Below are 18,582 nucleotides of genomic sequence, written 5' to 3'. Positions count from 1 at the left end.
CCACTGGTCCCTACTTGCACTAGGAAGAGGTCCTTAAAGCTTCAGGGCAAAAATTATCAGCTATCATCAAGCGAAATTAAAGGAGTTACATGTGAGAAGTATAAAAGGACAAAGTCTTAATGGATTTGCTGACCAACTAAGAATGCTGAGAGATAGCTAGAAACCCATATTTCCACTTTTTGAGAGTGGAGGACTGGAATTCAGAGGTTATCTCTTCACTGAAAAAAATAAAAGGTTCCATTTTAACATCTCAAAGCAAAATCTTAGTGGAGACAAGACAAAAATATTTCTTGCCTTTGTGTAGCTACATGGAGGTAAACTCCAGGTGGAGAGGAGAGATCATAGGGTTGACCACAAGTAGCAACCTTGATGTAAAAACTACCTGTGCCTTTTCTCCATTACGATTTTACATCAAGACAGCGATCTCAACATTTAAAAAAAAAAAAAAAATGCAGTTTTTTTTTTTGCAGTGAAGACTTAGCCTTAGTTAGCCAGACTCCTCAAGTTATTTTATGCCTAAAGCATATTGGATGATTGAGTTGGGGATTGGTCCTGCTTTGAGTAAGGGGTTGGACTAGATGACCTCCTGAGGTCCCTTCCAACCCTGATATTCTATGATTCTATGACATTAATTCAGCTGAGAAAGTACTATAATTATCAAGTTGACTTCAAAAAAGCTTCAGATAATTTCTGGTCCTTCTGCCAAATTCCTTTTACAGTTGCCTTTTCCCATTTAAAAAAAAGGAAATTTTTTCAATGGGAGTGGATGGAACATATTTGAAAATCTGGCCCTTACACCTTTGCTCACCTCACCAGCTATTCCTGTTAACATTTCAAATCAAGTGCTTGAGATAAAACACTCACTCCCCTTTAAAAAAGAATGACTGTGAAAAAGTTATGACGGCATCTAGTTGCACAGATAAAACAACTGAATGTGTTAGCAGAGCTATGATTAGGCCGCAGAATACCAAGCAGTTTTTTTTTTTTTTAAAAACCCATCTTAAGGAGAAGAAAGGCAGTGACCACTCAGACTATGTCTACACTACCATGGTAAGTCAACCTATGCTATGCAACTCCAGCTACGTGAATAACGTAGCTGGAGTCGACATACCTTAAGTCGAGTTACCATGGGGTCTACACTCCGGGGGGTCAACGAGAGAAAATCTCCCATCAACTTACCTTACTCTTCTTGTCCAGGGTAGAGTACAGAGATTGACTGGAGAGCGATCTGCAGATGACCTGGCAGGTCTTTACTAGACCCGCTAAATCAACCGCCAGCGTAACGATCTCAGAGCATTGATCCCTACGGTAGCGTAGAACTGCCTTTAGTGACCTTCCTAAGACAGTGACACACGAGCTGGGAATTACTTCCTGGAAATTACTTCCACAGCATACTGGCTTGCAAGTTTGAGAAAATGTTTGGAGGAAGATGGGGAGGAGATTGTGGTTAAGCCTTTGGTTTACAAAACATTCACAAAAAAAAACCCCTAAGTTTGTTCACTGAGTGCCCATTAAATGGACATCAAAACAGATCTATCCCTAGCTGAGCATTGGCAACGTTTGTCTGGCAGCTGGATTTTAGTGCTCAATGTCACACTTTGTCAGTTCCAATCTAATGTGAAGACGATGTACTCAAACAGTGCACAACTCTCCATCACAGCCAAAGCCACAAGAAAACAACTTCAGTTACATGAACCCAGCTTAGAAACATTTTCCATTATCCTCTTTCCTATTTAGCAGGCACCGGCTGAGAGTTTAAACTGGTTAACTGGAACAGCACTTTTTCTTCCAAATACAATTTTGCTGCATTGCTCATTCAGCAATCATTGTGCTTTTGGCCCAAATTCAGTCGAGTGCTAGTTGAAAAGTATAGTACCTTTCTTGCTATGCACCCATCACAGCACTATTAAAAAGGGAGCTCAGGAAGACAAAGAACACAGGTCATGGAACTGAATGCCTCAGGAAACTTGTGACAGGATACAGAGCGTCGGTCACATTAGCAAATGACACCTGTGAAATGAGTTAGGGCCTCAGTTCTGCTCCTAGGAGGCAGGTGTTCACATCAAAGGCTCCTAGCAACAGGTTCCTTTGTTAGAGGTCTCAGAACAGGGACTAAGAACTGAAAGGCCACAACCCTATGCTGTATCTTCACTAGGAAAAAAGGTATGCTCTTAATTTGAGTTAGTTAAGGGGTGGTGAAGATAAGGTAGGCTGCAGTTTCTCACATGACTTAGCACCTAAGCTCCCTCCCGGTCTATGGCTATGTCTTCTCTGACAGAAAGGAGTGGCATCTTACAGCAAAATAACTCACTCTAACCCGCTTCCCCACACTTTTTTTGGCAGTGAAAACATAGCCTTTAAGTTGACCTGCTAACTTGTTTGAAAAACTACAAACTGCCTTGTCTTCACTAGGATTTTACCTCATGGAAGTTACCTCATGCTGAGAGGCTTATGGACCAACTTTTCATATAGAGTAGCCTCTAATTTAGGTGCCCAACCTAAGGGCTTGGCTACACTTGTGAGTTACAGCGCATTAAAGGAGCCCAGGGCACACTAGCTCACTACCTGTCCACACTGCGGCGCCAGCGTGGACGCCCTGGTCTGTTAGTGCACTCTGATAGGCCTCCAGAAGTGTCCCACAATGCCTGTGCTAGCCACTCTGGTCATCACTTTGAACTCTACTGCCCTGCCCTCAGGTGACCAACCGTCAGACACGCCCTTTAAATTCTCTGGGAATTTTGAAAATCCCCTTCCTGTTTGCTCAGCCAGGCGTGGAGTGCTCTTGGTGAATCTTTCCAGGTGACCATGCCTCCACGCGCCAGGCGATCCCCCAGTATGGAGCAATGGTGAGGTGCTGGACCTCATCAGTGTTTGGGGGGAGGAAGCTGTCCAGTCCCAGCTGAGCTCCAGCCGTAGGAATTACAATACCTTCGGGCAGATATCAAGGGACATGACGGAAAGGGGCCATGAGCGGGACACACTGCAGTGCAGGATTAAAGTGAAGGAGCTGTGGAATGCCTACAGCAAAGCCCGCGAGGAAAACAGCTGCTCCGGTGCTGCCTCTGCGACTTGCCATTTCTACAAAGAGCTGGACGTGATACTTGGGGCCGACCCCACCTCCACTCCGAGTACCACTATGGACACTTCAGAGCCCAGTTCAACAAGGCAGGAGGAGGAGGAGCAGAAAAGTGGGAGCGAGGGTGCTGAGGTGGAGGAAGACACCCCGGAATCCCTAGATGAACGCAGTCAGGAGCCAGGAAGAAGGTAGCCAGTCGTGGCAGCCAGTGCTGGGGGAAGGACAAACACCAGAGGAGGTTCCCGGTAAGCGGCTTTTAATTTGGGAAGTAAGTTATTTGGTGCGGGCTCTTGGGGCGAGGAGGGTTAGGGCTGAATGCACGCCTAGATGCGGAATAGGGCATTGACGTGCCCTCTCACATCGCGGTAACTGGCCTCAGTGATCTCTTCAAAGGTCTCATCCAGAACTTGGGCAATGCGCTTGCGCAGATTTCTCGGGAGAGCCACCGTGTTCCTTGTCCCAGTAAGGCTAACTTATCCAAGCCACTGTGCCGTGAGGGGCAGGGGGGACCATTGTTGCACACAGGCAAGCTGCATATGGGACAGGGCGGAATCTGCATAGTGGCAGAAGACCCTCCCTTGCTTCCCAGGTCACCCTCAGCAGCGAGATATCTTCCAAGATGAACTCCTGTGGAAAATGTGGGGACAGTGTTCAGTATAGAGCCCCCTGCCACTGTTGGCTGTCCCCAAGGCACAGAAACCCAGAGGACAGTACAGCCATGAAACAATCAGTCATGCTTGACCCTGTGCTTACTCACCATTTTGGGGCTCCTGTGGATTATGTGCACTCGCTTTGGGACGGGCAAATTATGCTATTGTTTAGACTGTGCTTGCCCTTAAGTACGGGGGAATCATTGCTCTATCTGGTGTGAGCAAAGCTGCCTCTGTTAAGTGTTGCATTTTGCCTTTACAGATGCAACCTTGAGATCTCAGGGGTCCGTGTTATCACTGGCTGAAAGACTCCAAAGCATCAGAAAGATGCCACGTAGAAGCAAGGAAGACATGTTGCATGAAATAATGCAGCATTCAAGTAATGAAAATCAAAAAGTGCAGGAGTGGCGGGACAGTGAAAGAAGGATCAGCCAGCAGAATGAGGGGCGCCGGCACAAAAGTGCGGTGCTCCGGCGGCAAAGCACGGATCGGCTGATAAGCATAACGGAGCGCCAAGCGGACTCGATCCAGAAACTTGTAGCCATGCATGTGGAACGCTACCATGCCCGCCCCCCCTGCAAGCCCTTGTCGCAAAACTCTTTTCCTTGTGCCCCCATATCACCTCTGTGGCAAATGATGGGTCTTGATGGGTCTTGCGCTCCCTCTTCTGGGGGGAGGGAGATGATGTTCAGGGCACCGTTTCTTGCCCCTGAACTGGGGTATTAACTGCCCCACTAGTGTCCTAGAGGAGGGAGTGGAGAGAGAGGGACCCAGGCGCACCCTCTACTCCGGGTCCCAGTGCAGGGGCCCTATGGATAGCAGTAAACCACTAGAACTAGCGGTTCCTTCCCCTGGGCTACTTCCCTCTCCTGCCCTTCAGCTTGTGGGGCTTCCTGCCCTCCCTCTGCACAAACCAGCTGTCCCTTTACCTAGGGTCTTGGTCTTCTTAGCTCACTGCAGCACTTCTCCAAACTCTCCTCTGCTTCATCTCCTCCAAACTGCTCTCTGCTCCAACACCAATCCTGCTTCAATTCCTCCTCTTGTCTGATTGAAGCAGGATGGTTTTATCATGTGACTGGCTTCAGGTGCTTTAATTAATTTATAGCAAACTTTCTTCCCCCTACAGGGAATAAGGCTCCCTTCTAACACTCTCCTACTGCCCTCTGGCCATGCTGTATCACACCTCCAACCCACTTTCCCCAACATCTGGGTTCTTACTGCCATCAGCTGCCTCCAACACCTGTAGCTTCACCACCCAGCCCTAAAAACTATGACCCTTACCCTCTGCACTCAACCCCCATCACCATGCAGTACAGCCATCCTGAAGTGCAGCACTCATTGCACAGCACACCAGACAGGAAGGCTGAGTATGATAACAGGACATACGCAAATCTGTGATTGTACCGTTCCCCACCCCACCCCCTTGCCCTGTTTCCCAAGCAGTTGTGTTTCTTTTCAATAAATGGATTTTTTGGCTTTGAAAACATTATTTATTATTGCATAAAGTAAGATACCTTAGCTCAGGAAAGGAACAGGTACTGTAAGTCAGCGTAGCAAACACAGATTCCTACTAACATTGGAACCACTGCACTTCATTCCTGTGCAGGGCACCAGATATTACTGGTGGCTTTCAGCCTCAAATTGGTCCCTCAAGACATCCCTAATCCTTGCAGCCCCACGCTGGGCCCCTCTAATAGCCCTGCTCTCTGGCTGTTCAAATTCAGTCTCCAGGTGTTGAACCTCCGAGTTCCATGCCCGAGTGAATCTTTCACCCTTCCCTTCACAAATGTTATGGAGGGTACAGCATGTGGATATAACCACAGGGACGCTGTCATTGGCCAGGTCCAGCTTCCCATACAGAGCGCGCCAACGGCCCTTTAAACGGCCAAAAGCACACTCCACAGCCATTCTGCACCGGCTCAGCCTGTTGTTGAACCGCTCCTTGCTGCTGTCAAGGCTCCCTGTGTAGGGTTTCATGAGCCACGGCATTAAAGGGTAAGTGGGGTCTCCAAGGATCACAATAGGCATTTTGACTTCCCCTACGGTGATCTTCCGGTCTGGAAAGAAAGTCCTGGCTTGCAGCTTCCTGAACAGGCCTGTGTTCCAAAAGATGCATGCGTCATGCACTTTTCCAGGCCAGCCTGCGTTAATGTCAATGAAAGGCCCACAGTGATCCACAAGCTCCTGGAGAACCATAGAGAAATACCCCTTCCGATTTATGTACTCGGAGGCTAGGTGGGCTGGTGCCAGAATTGGAATGTGTGTGCCATCTATCGCCCTTCCACAGTTAGGGAAACCCATTTGTGCAAAGCCATCCACAATGTCATGCACATTATTGGGAGCCACGGTTCTTCTGAGCAGGATGCGATTAATGGCCCTGCAAACTTGCATCAACATGATTCCAACGGTCGACTTCCCCACTCCAAACTGCTTAGCGACCGATTGGTAGCTGTCTGGAGTTGCCAGCTTCCAGATTGCAATAGCCACCCGCTTCTCCATCGTCAAGGCAGCTCTCAATCTCGTGTCCTTGTGCTGCAGGGTGGGAGCAAGCTCCTCACACAGTCCCATGAAAGTGGCTTTTCTCATCCGAAAGTTCTGCAGCAACTGCTCGTCATCCCAGACTTGCATGACAATGTGATCCTACCACTCAGTGCTTGTTTCCTGAGCCCAAATGTGGTGTTCCACGGTGGTGAGCATGCCCATGAATGCCACACGCAAACTTGCGTCATATGCGTTACTTGAGTTGATATCATCGTCTGAGCCCTCACTGTCACTTTGGATCATAATAACTCGACTGCCAAACATGACGTGCTGGCAAGACTCATCAGCATACTCCTCAGCAGTTTGGGCTCCATTCCCGCAGACCGAAAGGTAAGACAGAGCACGCAGTACAAAAAACGTTGAAAGATGGCACCAAATGTGGACGGAAGCACAGGGATTGCTGGGATGCGAACCGATGCATGACGGGGTGTTAGGACAGGACCCAGAATGCCCTGCAACCCCCGCCCCCTTCCCACAAGCCACAGCGCCAGAATGGGAATAGGTGTTCTGTGGGATAGCTGCCCATAATGCACTGCTCCCAATGCTGCTTCAAGTGCAGCAAATGTGGCCACACCAGTGCACTTGTTCCTGTCAGTGTGGACAGACTGCAGCGCTTTCCCTACTGCACTCTCTGAAGACGGGTTTAACTCAAAGCGCTCTACATCTGCAAGTGTAGCCATGTCCTAAGACATTTTGGATCTGACCTGCAAAGATGCTGAGCACTTACAGTGCTCAATGACTGCTGAGAGAGCTCAACATCTCTGAAAGTCGGGTCCAAGCATTCCAATTAGAACCTGTCTAATGTGACAAGCTTGTCTTGTGTGAGACACCTTTGTACAATTGCATAACAAAAACTTTGGCTAAAATCATAGTGTCACGATTGATTAAAGAAACTGGCCTGTAATTACTACATAGTCCAAGTTCTTTCCCAGGTTTACGAATAACTGAAATAACAGCTTCTGCTAGAGAAGGTGAGAGAGTTTGCTCATTCTTGGCCGCACTGAACATATTCAATAATCTAGGTGTTAAAGTTTCAGAGAACTTTTTGTAAAATTCAATTGGGAATCCATCTGCTCCAGGCGTCTTTCCAACCTTCATTTCTTTCATAGCCTGAGTAATTTCTGCAATTTCTAGAGAAGCATCAGAAAGTTCTTTCTGAGAGTCAAAACTGTGACAGAGACAATCCACTAAAAAAAGTCAACTAGGGTATCTTTACTGATTCCCCTTTTGGCCATAGTTTTGAATAAAACTGTTTATTAATATCTGACTGTTGTATATAATTTATTGCTACTATCACAAATAGCAGCGATCTTATTTCTATTAGCCTTTTGCTTATTCGTATGCCAACAGCTCACCAACTCTCTTGCCAGATTCCCAATGGTTTTGCTTCAAACACAATAAAACAAAAAAGGCAGCCTTTTGGGACACAAGTTTATTGATTTCATATCTGCAATTGATGGGGGTTCTGCGTCTCTCAGTGAAGGAGGTAGAAACAAGCAATAGCTATTCTTAATAACTCCAAGTGTAGACACTCTTATTTTGGAACAAAACTGCCTTGCTCCTGCTTAGCTTAACCCACTTTAAAATAGGGACAGGGCACCCTTGTTCCAAAATAACAATGCCTACACATGGAGTTATTCAGCAACAACTCTGTGTATACAAGTCCTTATTAGGCTCCTAAGAATTGAGGTATCCATTGGCTTAGAAGGGATCTGTCCAGCTCCAAATAGTGTGCTTGAGCTTGTCTATATACAGAAGCGTCACAGGTTTAACTTGAATCAGCTTAGTTACATCATTACAACTTCTGTCTGTGGGGACTCATATTGGTTTAAAATGAAATACTTCAGTTTAGCTTGTGTCTGTAAGTTTACTGATACAAGATAAACTGATAAGAGTTTAGACACAAAGCTGCACCAGTTTAACTAAAACAGTATTAAAACATACAACGTATCACACATACAACTTTCTGTGTGGGCAAGGCTGCAGTGTTAAAGCTGGATTTGAACTCACAATTTCCCTAATTCCCTGTTTTTAGTGGTTTTCACTGAAAGATCAATGAATGAGAATATTCATAATAAACCTAGTGTTCAAACTATGCAAGAATATACTATTAAACAATGTAGATTAAGCTACTAATTTGGCCCCAAAGCACCCAGAAGAGTCAATGAAACCTGCCATTGAAAATAGATACTTCGGAATTGTTTTTAGTTAAATCAGAACCAAGCCAAACAAACAGAGGATTTAAATAGAATTAATGTTTGATTAGAGGAAAATCAGGCTGCTAAGTAAGTGCAATGAACCCAATGTATCTAAGAATCAGAGTAACAGGAAAGAAAAAATCTTGAAGTGTCTGAGTTTTGCTAACATTTGTTAAATATTTTGAGACTGCTAAGTGCAGTTATTAGTTTTAAAAACACAGGTTCCTTACTAGGTGACCAAATGATGGTTGTATTTTTTTATATTGGTAAAAACTATTAATTTGCACTTTTTTGTTGAAAGGGGCCGAGGCTGTCTGAGTATGTTTACCATTAACTACTGCTGTAGAGAGTCATTTTATTGTTAAAGATGGTCTGTACTTATTCAAGGTCACCTCGAACGGTTCGGTCAGGAGCTACGACAACTAAGTATAGTGCTACCAGGAAATGGAGTGAGTTTTTCCTCCACTCAGCTAGGGCTGAAAATTCATTTGGAGTTTAAAAAAAAAAATGCTCTAAGAAAGTCAATCCAGTCATGTTCCCAATAACTAAACCCCTGACACACATATTCAGTGCAACCCCACTAAACGAACTGATCCAGACGTGATGGGACAGTAGTTTCTAAACAACTACAGAACACATGCTATCAGTTTGTTTAACCTTAAGCTATTCAGTACTGCCTACTGAAAAAAAGACAGACTCCTGACAATTAGCTCTTACAACCAGGACTAATAAAGTAAATGACAAGGTAAAAATGACCCCCAAAAAATCTTGACCACTTCTCTTAAAAATATTGAAGAGTTTTCCGCAGGACATTCTGTCTAAATGAGGTTCCTGATCACATTTATCCTATAGGAATCTATGCAGGTCATAGCTTTCTGCCCTCAAGATACAATTGCTGAGCTGTTTAGTATTATTATAAAGTGAATGGTGCACATTCATCCGAGGTATAACTCCCCTGAAGTCAACAGGGTTTAAACCAAGAATGATCTATCTGTATGAAAACAAAACTTTTCAACTTTATTAAAAGGCAAAGCAAGCATATTCTATTCTGTGTATAAAAATGGCACTTGCATTCCTCCCCACTGTCAGCATATGTCCACCTCTTTGTGCAAGCCATTTCTGATATCCAAAGACAAACTATGTCTTCGCTACAAGTTAACACAGGCTCTTACGTGGGTTTTAGTCCAAGGCCTCCTACTACCCACACACAAAAACCTTTGACCCAGATTTGGAGGTTTTTTGGGCCTGCACTACCTTATCTGGTTGAGGGTACAGGTCAGAACCCTGGTTCTGCTTTAATTCAGACTGTAACCTGCTCATTTGGTAGTATGGATCTAGCTGTAACTCAAGTTATTTAACTTAAGTGCTGACAGTCCTCCAATACCATCCCACAATTCCCTCAGGGGTGTATTTTCCTATCTTTCTACCCACTCCCTTCTTCTGCACCAGCACTCAGTGCTTATATACACTAGTTTGGCATTTAAACCCATTCCACACAGCCCACAAACACCTGAATAGTGATGTCATCCTCATCCCAGCATGCCACTACCTGGCCAGAGGTTCACATCACAGAGCGCTGCAGCTTAGTGCAGTGCTAAGAACCATGGGATACACCCCCACAAATCCTACCACTTAACCCAGGTTACTGAAACATCAGAGTAGATGCAGCTCACCAGTCTGACTTGAGTGTGGTTTCTCAGGGTGGATGCTCACATGCAACCTTGGCCAATCTAGGTTCCCAGATCTCTGTTAACTGCAGTGAGAACATACCTTCTGTGTATAATGAGTGTCTTACATTCAACTCCCTATCAGATTTTTAAATCAAAATCATGACATCAAGCAGTGAAGAGCAGTAATTCAAGCAGTAAGAATACTTTTCATACCAACCCTACACTTCCCTGACTTGAGCCAATTAAACCTGCTGAATTTCACTATTAGAATTCTCTTTTTCAAATAGGCCAAGTGGGCATGAAGGGACATTTAACAGCATTCACTGAAGACTAGGACTATGGCCAAGTCTATACTACAGGCATATATATTGGTACAACTACATTGCTTAGGGGTGTAAAAAAACCACACCACTGAGCAACACAGGTTTCAGCCCCAGTGTACACAGCGCTATGTCAACAGAAGAGCTTCTCCCACCAACACAGCTACCTCTCGCAAAGGTGGATTAATTACGCTGCTTCTCCCGCCGGTGCAGTAGCATCTTCATGTGCAGTGCGACAGCAGAGCAGCTGCACAGGAAGACAAGCACTGACTCACACAATAGTTAATGCCCAGAAGGGTCAGGCCTGGACCAGCAGCTTCCTTTTTGCCCTAACAGTTTCCAATTCTTGCTAGGAGGTGCCAGGCAGAGAAGCAGGGCACATTCCCCAGAGGTTGGAATTTGTTTACATGAAAGAGTTTAAGTCATGCAAAAGAGGAAATGGAGGTCACAGCCTTGGTAACTGTGTTAGATAACTTCTAGCAAGGCAAAATCCACCAACCATAGGTCAACATGAAGGTGAGTAGGGTACCCACAAGCATGCTCCTTGGGAAAGGCTCGAGGGAGCAGGCTGGCACCCACCCCCAAGGAGTGAGAAGCAAAAGGACTCTGGGCTTCTCACCACGATACTGACCGCAGACGAACGTTAGATTGACCTCTGGCTAGGAGCTACCTGATGTCATGGAAGCTGTTCCTGCCACCACCTGACCGCGAAGGGAAAGGGCCTCTCCCACCTCCAGGCACAAAGACCCCGCGGGAGGGGAGAGATGCGGGCTCTCCACTACTAGGCCGCAGCATTACGGCGGCGGAGGGGAACCGCTTCCACCTGAACCGGTCCCGTGCCTGCCCCTGAGGTACCCAACCACAGCGCCATGCGGGGAAAGGGCAGCGTGGCTCAGTGCCGAGCCCCGATGGGACCGGGCAGAGCTGGCCGGCCCCTCGGGCTCCAGCCCCGGCCCGGCCCCTGACTCGCTCTGTGCCTCAGTTTCCCCGCCTGCGCGAGCGGGGTGACGATGCCGGCTCCCTCTCCAGGGAGCAGGGGCCAGACCCCGCAGGGGCGAGAGGACCCCCGCCCCAGCTCCCTCCACGTGGGGCTGCGCGCTCCTGGCCTCCACGGGGCTGGGGTCTCGGCCACTCGCGACTGCGGCCCCGCCCCCCGCCATCCAATCAGCGAGCGGCCCCGCCTCAGCTCCCGCCGACGGCCCGACCTAGCCACAGCGGGGATGGCAGCGCGCCGCCTCCTTATTGGCCATTGCTGCCGTCACTCCCCGTGACCCCACCCTCCCCTCGCCTGAGGCGCCCGAGCGGCGGCGCCAAGGGCACTCCGGGGGCGGGGGCGAGGGCACGAGGCGGCGCCCTCTCCCCGCAGACGGGCTCCCCGAGCCTGCTCGGCGCCCTCCCCCCCGCCACTCGGTACCTGCTGGCGCGTCCGGCCCGCCCGCCCGCCGTTGTGCTCTGACAGCGGCCGCCGCTCTGCGCGCCAAGTACCGCCACCCCGCCCCCTGCGTCACCGCGCCGCCGCGCCCACTCCCAGGTCACGTGTCGGGGATTCGCCCTTGACCCGTCCGGTGGCGATGCGCTGGGTTCCCCGCCTATGCGTGAGGGCCCGCCTCGCCACCACGTGACCAAAGCGAGGCGGGGGGGCCAAGGGGTGTGTGCAGAACATGGCGGGCGGTAGGTGGTGAAGGGGTGGGTGCAGGGCCCTGGAGGTGGTTGGTGATGGGGGGCAGATGCAGGATTAGGCGGGGCTGGGTGGTAATGGGATGGGTGCAGGGCACTGGAATCATAGAATCATAGAATATCAAGGTTGGAAGGGACCTCAGGAGGTCATCTAATCCAACCCCCTGCTCAAAGCAGGACCAATCCCCAATTAAATCATCTCAGCCAGGGCTTTGTCAAGCCTGACCTTCAAAACTTCTAAGGAAGGAGATTCCACCACCTCCCTAGGTAACGCATTCCAGTGTTTCACCACCCTCCTAGTGAAAAAGTTTTTCCTAATATCCAATCTAAACCTCCCCCACTGCAACTTGAGACCATTACTCCTTGTCCTGTCCTCTTCTACCACTGAGAATAGTCTAGAACCATCCTCTCTGGAACCACCTCTCAGGTAGTTGAAAGCAGCTATCAAATCCCCCCTCATTCTTCTCTTCCGCAGACTAAACAATCCCAGTTCCCTCAGCCTCTCCTCATAAATTATGTGTTCTAGATCCCTAATCATTTTTGTTGCTCTTCGCTGGACTCTCTCCAATTTTTCCACATCCTTCTTGTAGTGTGGGGCCCAAAACTGGACGCAGTACTCCGGATGAGGCCTCACCAATGTCAAATAGAGGGGGACGATCACGTCCCTCGATCTGCTCGCTATGCCCCTACTTATACATCCCAAAATGCCATTGGCCTTCTTGGCAACAAGTGCACACTGCTGACTCATATCTAGCTTCTCGTCCACTGTCACCCCTAGGTCCTTTTCCGCAGAACTGCTGCCTAGCCATTCGGTCCCTAGTCTGTAGCTGTGCATTGGGTTCTTCCGTCCTAAGTGCAGGACCCTGCACTTATCCTTATTGAACCTCATCAGATTTCTTTTGGCCCAATCCTCCAATTTGTCTAGGTCTCTCTGTATCCTATCCCTGCCCTCCAGCGTATCTACCACTCCTCCTAGTTTAGTATCATCCGCAAATTTGCTGAGAGTGCAATCCACACCATCCTCCAGATCATTTATGAAGATATTGAACAAAACCGGCCCCAGGACCGACCCCTGGGGCACTCCACTTGACACCGGCTGCCAACTAGACATGGAGCCATTGATCACTACCCGTTGAGCCCCACAATCTAGCCAACTTTCTACCCACCTTATAGTGCATTCATCCAGCCCATACTTCTTTAACTTTCTGACAAGAATACTGTGGGAGACCGTGTCAAAAGCTTTGCTAAAGTCAAGAAACAATACATTCACTGCTTTCCCTTCATCCACAGAATGAGTAATCTCATCATAGAAGGCGATTAGATTAGTCAGGCATGACCTTCCCTTGGTGAATCCATGCTGACTGTTCCTGATCACTTTCCTCTCATGTAAGTGCTTCAGGAATGATTCTTTGAGGACCTGCTCCATGATTTTTCCGGGGACTGAGGTGAGGCTGACTGGACTGTAGTTCCCAGGATCCTCCTTCTTCCCTTTTTTAAAGATTGGCACTACATTAGCCTTTTTCCAGTCATCCGGGACTTCCCCGGTTCGCCACGAGTTTTCAAAGATAATGGCCAATGGCTCTGCAATCACAGCCGCCAATTCCTTTAGCACTCACGGATGCAACCCGTCCGGCCCCATGGACTTGTGCACGTCCAGCTTTTCTAAATAGTCCCTAACCACCTCTTTCTCCACAGAGGGTTGGCCATCTATTCCCCATGTTGGAGGTGGTTGGTGATGGGGGGCAGGTGCAGGATTAGGTGGGGCTGGGTGGTGATGGGGTGGGTACAGGGCCCTGGAGGTGGTTGGTGATGGGGGGCAGATGCAGGATTAGGTGGGGCTGGGTGGTGATGGGGTGGGTGCAGGGCCCTGGAGGTGGTTGGTGATGGGGGGCAGATGCAGGATTAGGTGGGGCTGGGTGGTGATGGGGTGGGTGCAGAGCACTGGAGGTGGTTGGTGATGGGGGGGCATAGGTGGGAGAGGGTGCTAGGCACTGGTGGGGATGGGGTGGAGGCATCAGTCAAGCCTGAGTGATGGTTCTGGGCACAGAGGATTGGGACAGTTTAGCCCTTGCCCATTCACCCACTTCAGGAAAGCTCTTTAGCTGGCCGTGCCAGCTCCATGCACTGCTTCCTGTATGTCTGAACCAGGTTCTGCGGGGTACCCTCACAGCCTAGCCAGGGAGATCCAAAACACCTACCAACCCTCAGTGCTGCCCTGAACACATGTGGGGATCATCTTGGAGTTTGCTTACATCCACCGCTGTGTCATCTAATTCTTCGCAGAGCCGGGCTTTACAACGTGTGATAAAAGCACCAGCAGTTGCCAGCACCTTGTCAGCATGAGCTGGGGACTGGGAACCAGAGCGCCTGAGTTTTGTTCCTGGCTGTGAGGGGCATGTGGCTTAGTGGGTAGAGCACTGAACCAGGGATCATAGCTCCTGGGCTCTATGTCTGGCTCTGCCACTGACTGGCTGCGTGGTTCAGGCTGTAAAATGGAGAGGGTAATAATTATCCATGCCACCAGGGTGCCCAGGCTTCATTACTGTTTGGCATGTGCTTGGCTTTAATTGTTTCAGTGTAGAACTAGGGGCTAATTAACAAGTTTATGAGCTGAGAAGGAGGCTTCAAGCCAGGCCCTATTTAAAATTGTGCCAGGGACGCTGTCTGCAGACTAGTACAGAACCATAAGCTCTCTTCAGGGGAAGATTGAGCTCACTTTAGTTTAACCTGCACTGACCCGTGAAGATAAACTGGGGTTAGAGCAGCTCCTGGGCCTGCAAACAGTTCTATTTTGAAGGCAGGCCAGAGACAAGGGAAGGGCCTGTCGCTTATGCAACTCCTTGTGTGCAGGGCATTATGGGGAAAAGGTCTCCTTGCTTCCAACACAATGAACCTTTTCTGCACGGGCTGTCCTGCCCGTGCCTTCACCACCCAGTGCTGTGGGGCGCTGGCCACTGGAGTAGCTACCCCAATGTGCTAGAGCAAGTCACATATGCACCAGTCCAGCATGTCTATGCTAAGGCATTGCCCCAGTGCCGCAATATCAGCCCCTAAAATCACAAGAAGGCCTCCAGGAGGTGCAGGGTCCTTGCTGGCTCCAGACCAGCTATTGCTGTTGGTCTTTCTGTTCAGAGAGTCTGTTGAGTAGATGGACTAATCCGTCCTTCTGATAGTAAACTCTCTGACAAGTGTCTTCTCTGGCCAGGAGAAATCAGGGGGCAGGAATGCTCAAAGCGAGCCCGAATGAGCTCCCCTTCACATTAGTTGTCACTTCATGTATGTAACTAGGTGCAGAAATTACCACCTCCCGAGGTAGAGTAAGTCCCAGGGGAATGGAACTGATGGGCAGAGCACACCTTGCAGCTGCAGTTTGCCATCTAGCTATCACCTGGCAAAGAGCAGGGCTAAGAGCTGGCTGGGATGCATGTAGACCCCTAAGCCATTGTGAGAACATAAAGCTCAGCAGTGTCCGAAGACAGATAATGCCACTGAAGAATGTGATTCCCCAAGGGGCTTGCTGCTGCCTCCTCCTATGCATGTCAACCAGATTGCTGTTGATCAACTGAAAGGGTGAGGAGAGGAGAAACAAGGAAGAGGACCCAGTCATCCAGCTGCCAAACCCACCCCTGAGACAAACCTTGCCCTCACACACACACCCTCCTGCGCACTCCACATTCAAGTCAGTTTCAATGACTCTGTGGCCATGGAAAGGTACCAGGGAAGTGCTCTCCAAAGTATCTGCCTGGGGCAGGCAGGATTGCACTAATGGGGGAGATAGATACAAGGGGCCTGGTTTGCAGGATATCTTAAACGACTGCCTGAAACTCCAGGTGTTCAATGTGCTGTTCCTAGGAGAGAGAGAGACATTTACTACCGCTGCTGGCTTTTTATTAACCAATTGATTCCAGATGTACCTGCCACCCAGTGTACTTGGAATGATTGTGCTAGTGTAAATCCTGTATAAACCAGATCAAAGTCTCACATCAGAAATTCATGGACCAGTTGCTCCCCTAGTGGAGCTGAATGTGTCCTGCACCTAGGATGCCTGCAGTCATTCCAACAGCAGATACCTGGTCTTGGCTGGGGCACTATCTGTCTTAAGGTTTTATCTGGCTGTCCATTACTGTAGTATCTGGGTGCCTTCCATGTAAATACAGGCAGGAATGTCTGTACTGAATCTTGTCGCCAAAGCTAAAGGTGTCGCAATCCAGATGGTTGGCCCCTTTCCACAACCGTCTCTTGCACAACAGAACCTGTGCCTGACTCTGCTCCAGTCTGCCAATTGGCTTATCCTGCCCCATGTTATCTAGACCGGGGGTGGAGGGGAGGAATTATATGCACACCTCCGGCAAAATGAGACACTGTGTTAACACGCATGCATGCCCACACACCCTGCAAAATGAAGTCTTGAGTCTGCATTAATTCTCTGAGAAACAACGTTCATCAATGTCTGACAGCCCCCTCCAGTCTTCGTGGGGCAGCGCTGCTTCTAGGCCCCTTCCTCAAATATGGCATCCCTATGTCATGCTGCCAACCAGGCTGGGGCATCTGATGCCGGTTTGGGACATGGTGTGGATGGTGGAGCCAGGTCAGAGGTGTAGGTGATGGAACTAGGGGTGGTGCCTCACCCCCTGACTTGAAGTGGTTTCCATCATATACAGGGTTTACAGTTTGGTTCAATGGCTTTCAGCAGCCTCACTGCACAAGTTGTTCCAACCCGCCTGGTCAGAGGATTGTCTTACACTGAACGAAAGGGTTAGAACATGGATGTCTAGCCACACTAGACAAATAAACCCATGGGCCCTAAGGAGGGTTGTGGATTGGTCCTATTGGGGCTGTGTGTGTGGATGGGCCCATGGAAGGCAGGGGAGCTGTGGATAGGCCCCGGGGGGTGGGGGTGGGGTTGTATATGAGCCCTACAGTGGATAATGGGTTCTGTGGATGGGCCATACAGGGTATGTGTTAATGGCCTCACAGAAAGAAAGGGTCTATGGATGGGGCCTATGGGTAACAGGGGTGTGTGGAAGGGTTCCAGACAGGTCTCATTACAGGAGACCAGCTTCTGCCTAGTTACTGCCCTGAAGGAAAGGAGAAGCAACAAGGGACAGGGAGGGGTGAGTGGATGTGAGGATGATAGATGTCACATAAGACAAAGGAACCTGTGGAACTGACTGCCACAAGAACTCTGTGAGGCTAAGGAATCAGAGGTTGTTATGGAGAATGGGAACAGTCACAGTTATAATAACTATTACTCTTTCTTTAGGGCACAAGCCAGCCTTGAATTCATGAGTGGCCTTTCCTAAGGGGCAGGTCACACTGTCAGGGCAGGGGGCTCCTTGCGCCAACCTCTGATGTGGCTGGGACCAAGCCCTGTCAGAGATGGCATACTGGGTGACACAGGCCCCTGGTCTGATCTATTCTGCCAGCCCCCAGGGTTGCTATGAGGGTTGAGAAGGACCAAGGAGATGAATGATGGAATAGGAAAAGGAGTGATGCCAGGGAAGGGAGAGGCAGCTCAGGGGGTCACTGCCTGTCTGCCAGAAGTTTGTTAAATTCAGATTGAAAGCCTTAAAAGACAGGTGTGTTCCTCCTAGAACTATTCGTCCTAGAATAAAGAAGGGAGTTGGGCTGCTCTAGGACACGGCAAGGCATGGTATGAGATATGATACACTATGATACAATCCCGTCTCTGCATGATTTATACTTCTTGAGCTTGTGGCATTCAAGCAGCAGGGAAAGCACATTTAGTCAGAGCCCTTTGCTCAGCTGCAGGATTCCTGCCCATGGAGGGTGAGTTCGTGCACAGATCTGAGCTGCTGAGCTTTCCTCTTCCCCTGTCTTGGTCCTGCTACAGGTAGGGCTTGAGTGGGTGTTAGAAATACCTGGGACTGTATCACAACTCTCCTCACAGCCTTCTCAGTGGCACCACATTCAAAACGGCTGTTGATGGAGCAGAGACCAGTATGCCTGCCAGGCAGTTGCTGTACCAGGCTGGCCAGCAGGCACCACTGAGCTGGGCCAAGCTGCTGGAAAAGGAGTTGTCACAACCAAGCTCCTGTGCTGTGGCAGGAGGGGTTGTGGATGGGGCAGACCTGCACCCCTACAATGGTCCATAGGGGCTATTGTAACAGGGACACAAGTGAGGACTGCCCTATCCTGCACTGGCGGCCAGGCCCTGAATATCCCTGCCCACAGGGGCCTGCTTTCAGAAAAATTCAGAGGACCGGGATGTGGCAGCATACAGAGCATTACATGCAATTCTATTGTATCCTGCAAAGCCTGGGGAAAGGGTGGCGTGGGAGACATAATGGAAAAAGTGTGTGTGTGTGTGTGTGGAGGAATCAAGCTGTGGGAGGGGCCAACTGCCCACTTGCCCCATAGCAGATGATTCCTTTGTCTGCACTGGGGTGGAGCTGGCCCAGCGCAATTCATGCCACACATAGCTCGGGC

General features: G+C 49.2%; 1 protein-coding gene across 10 annotated transcripts in view; it reads right to left on the bottom strand.

Annotated features, from left to right (window-relative positions):
• The window catches only part of OGDH (oxoglutarate dehydrogenase), a 133,371-nt gene extending 121,393 nt beyond the window's left edge, over nt 1-11,978 (bottom strand). For 8 of the 10 annotated variants that reach the window (XM_048829147.2, XM_048829150.2, XM_048829146.2 and 5 more), the window contains exon 1: nt 11,870-11,977. The gene's annotated coding sequence lies outside the window, so the exon portion shown is untranslated. Of the gene's footprint in view, nt 1-11,125; nt 11,266-11,869 lie in introns of those variants that run through there. The other 2 variants (XM_048829156.2, XM_075123462.1) reach the window with 2 other exon arrangements.
• Nucleotides 11,979-18,582: the final 6,604 nt, after the last annotated feature.

The sequence above is a fragment of the Caretta caretta genome, chromosome 26, assembly GCF_965140235.1.
Source record: "Caretta caretta isolate rCarCar2 chromosome 26, rCarCar1.hap1, whole genome shotgun sequence".
Taxonomy (NCBI): Eukaryota; Metazoa; Chordata; order Testudines; family Cheloniidae; genus Caretta; species Caretta caretta.
The sequence above is the reverse complement of the archived record's forward strand: the minus strand, read 5'-3'. Positions and strand labels throughout refer to the sequence as shown.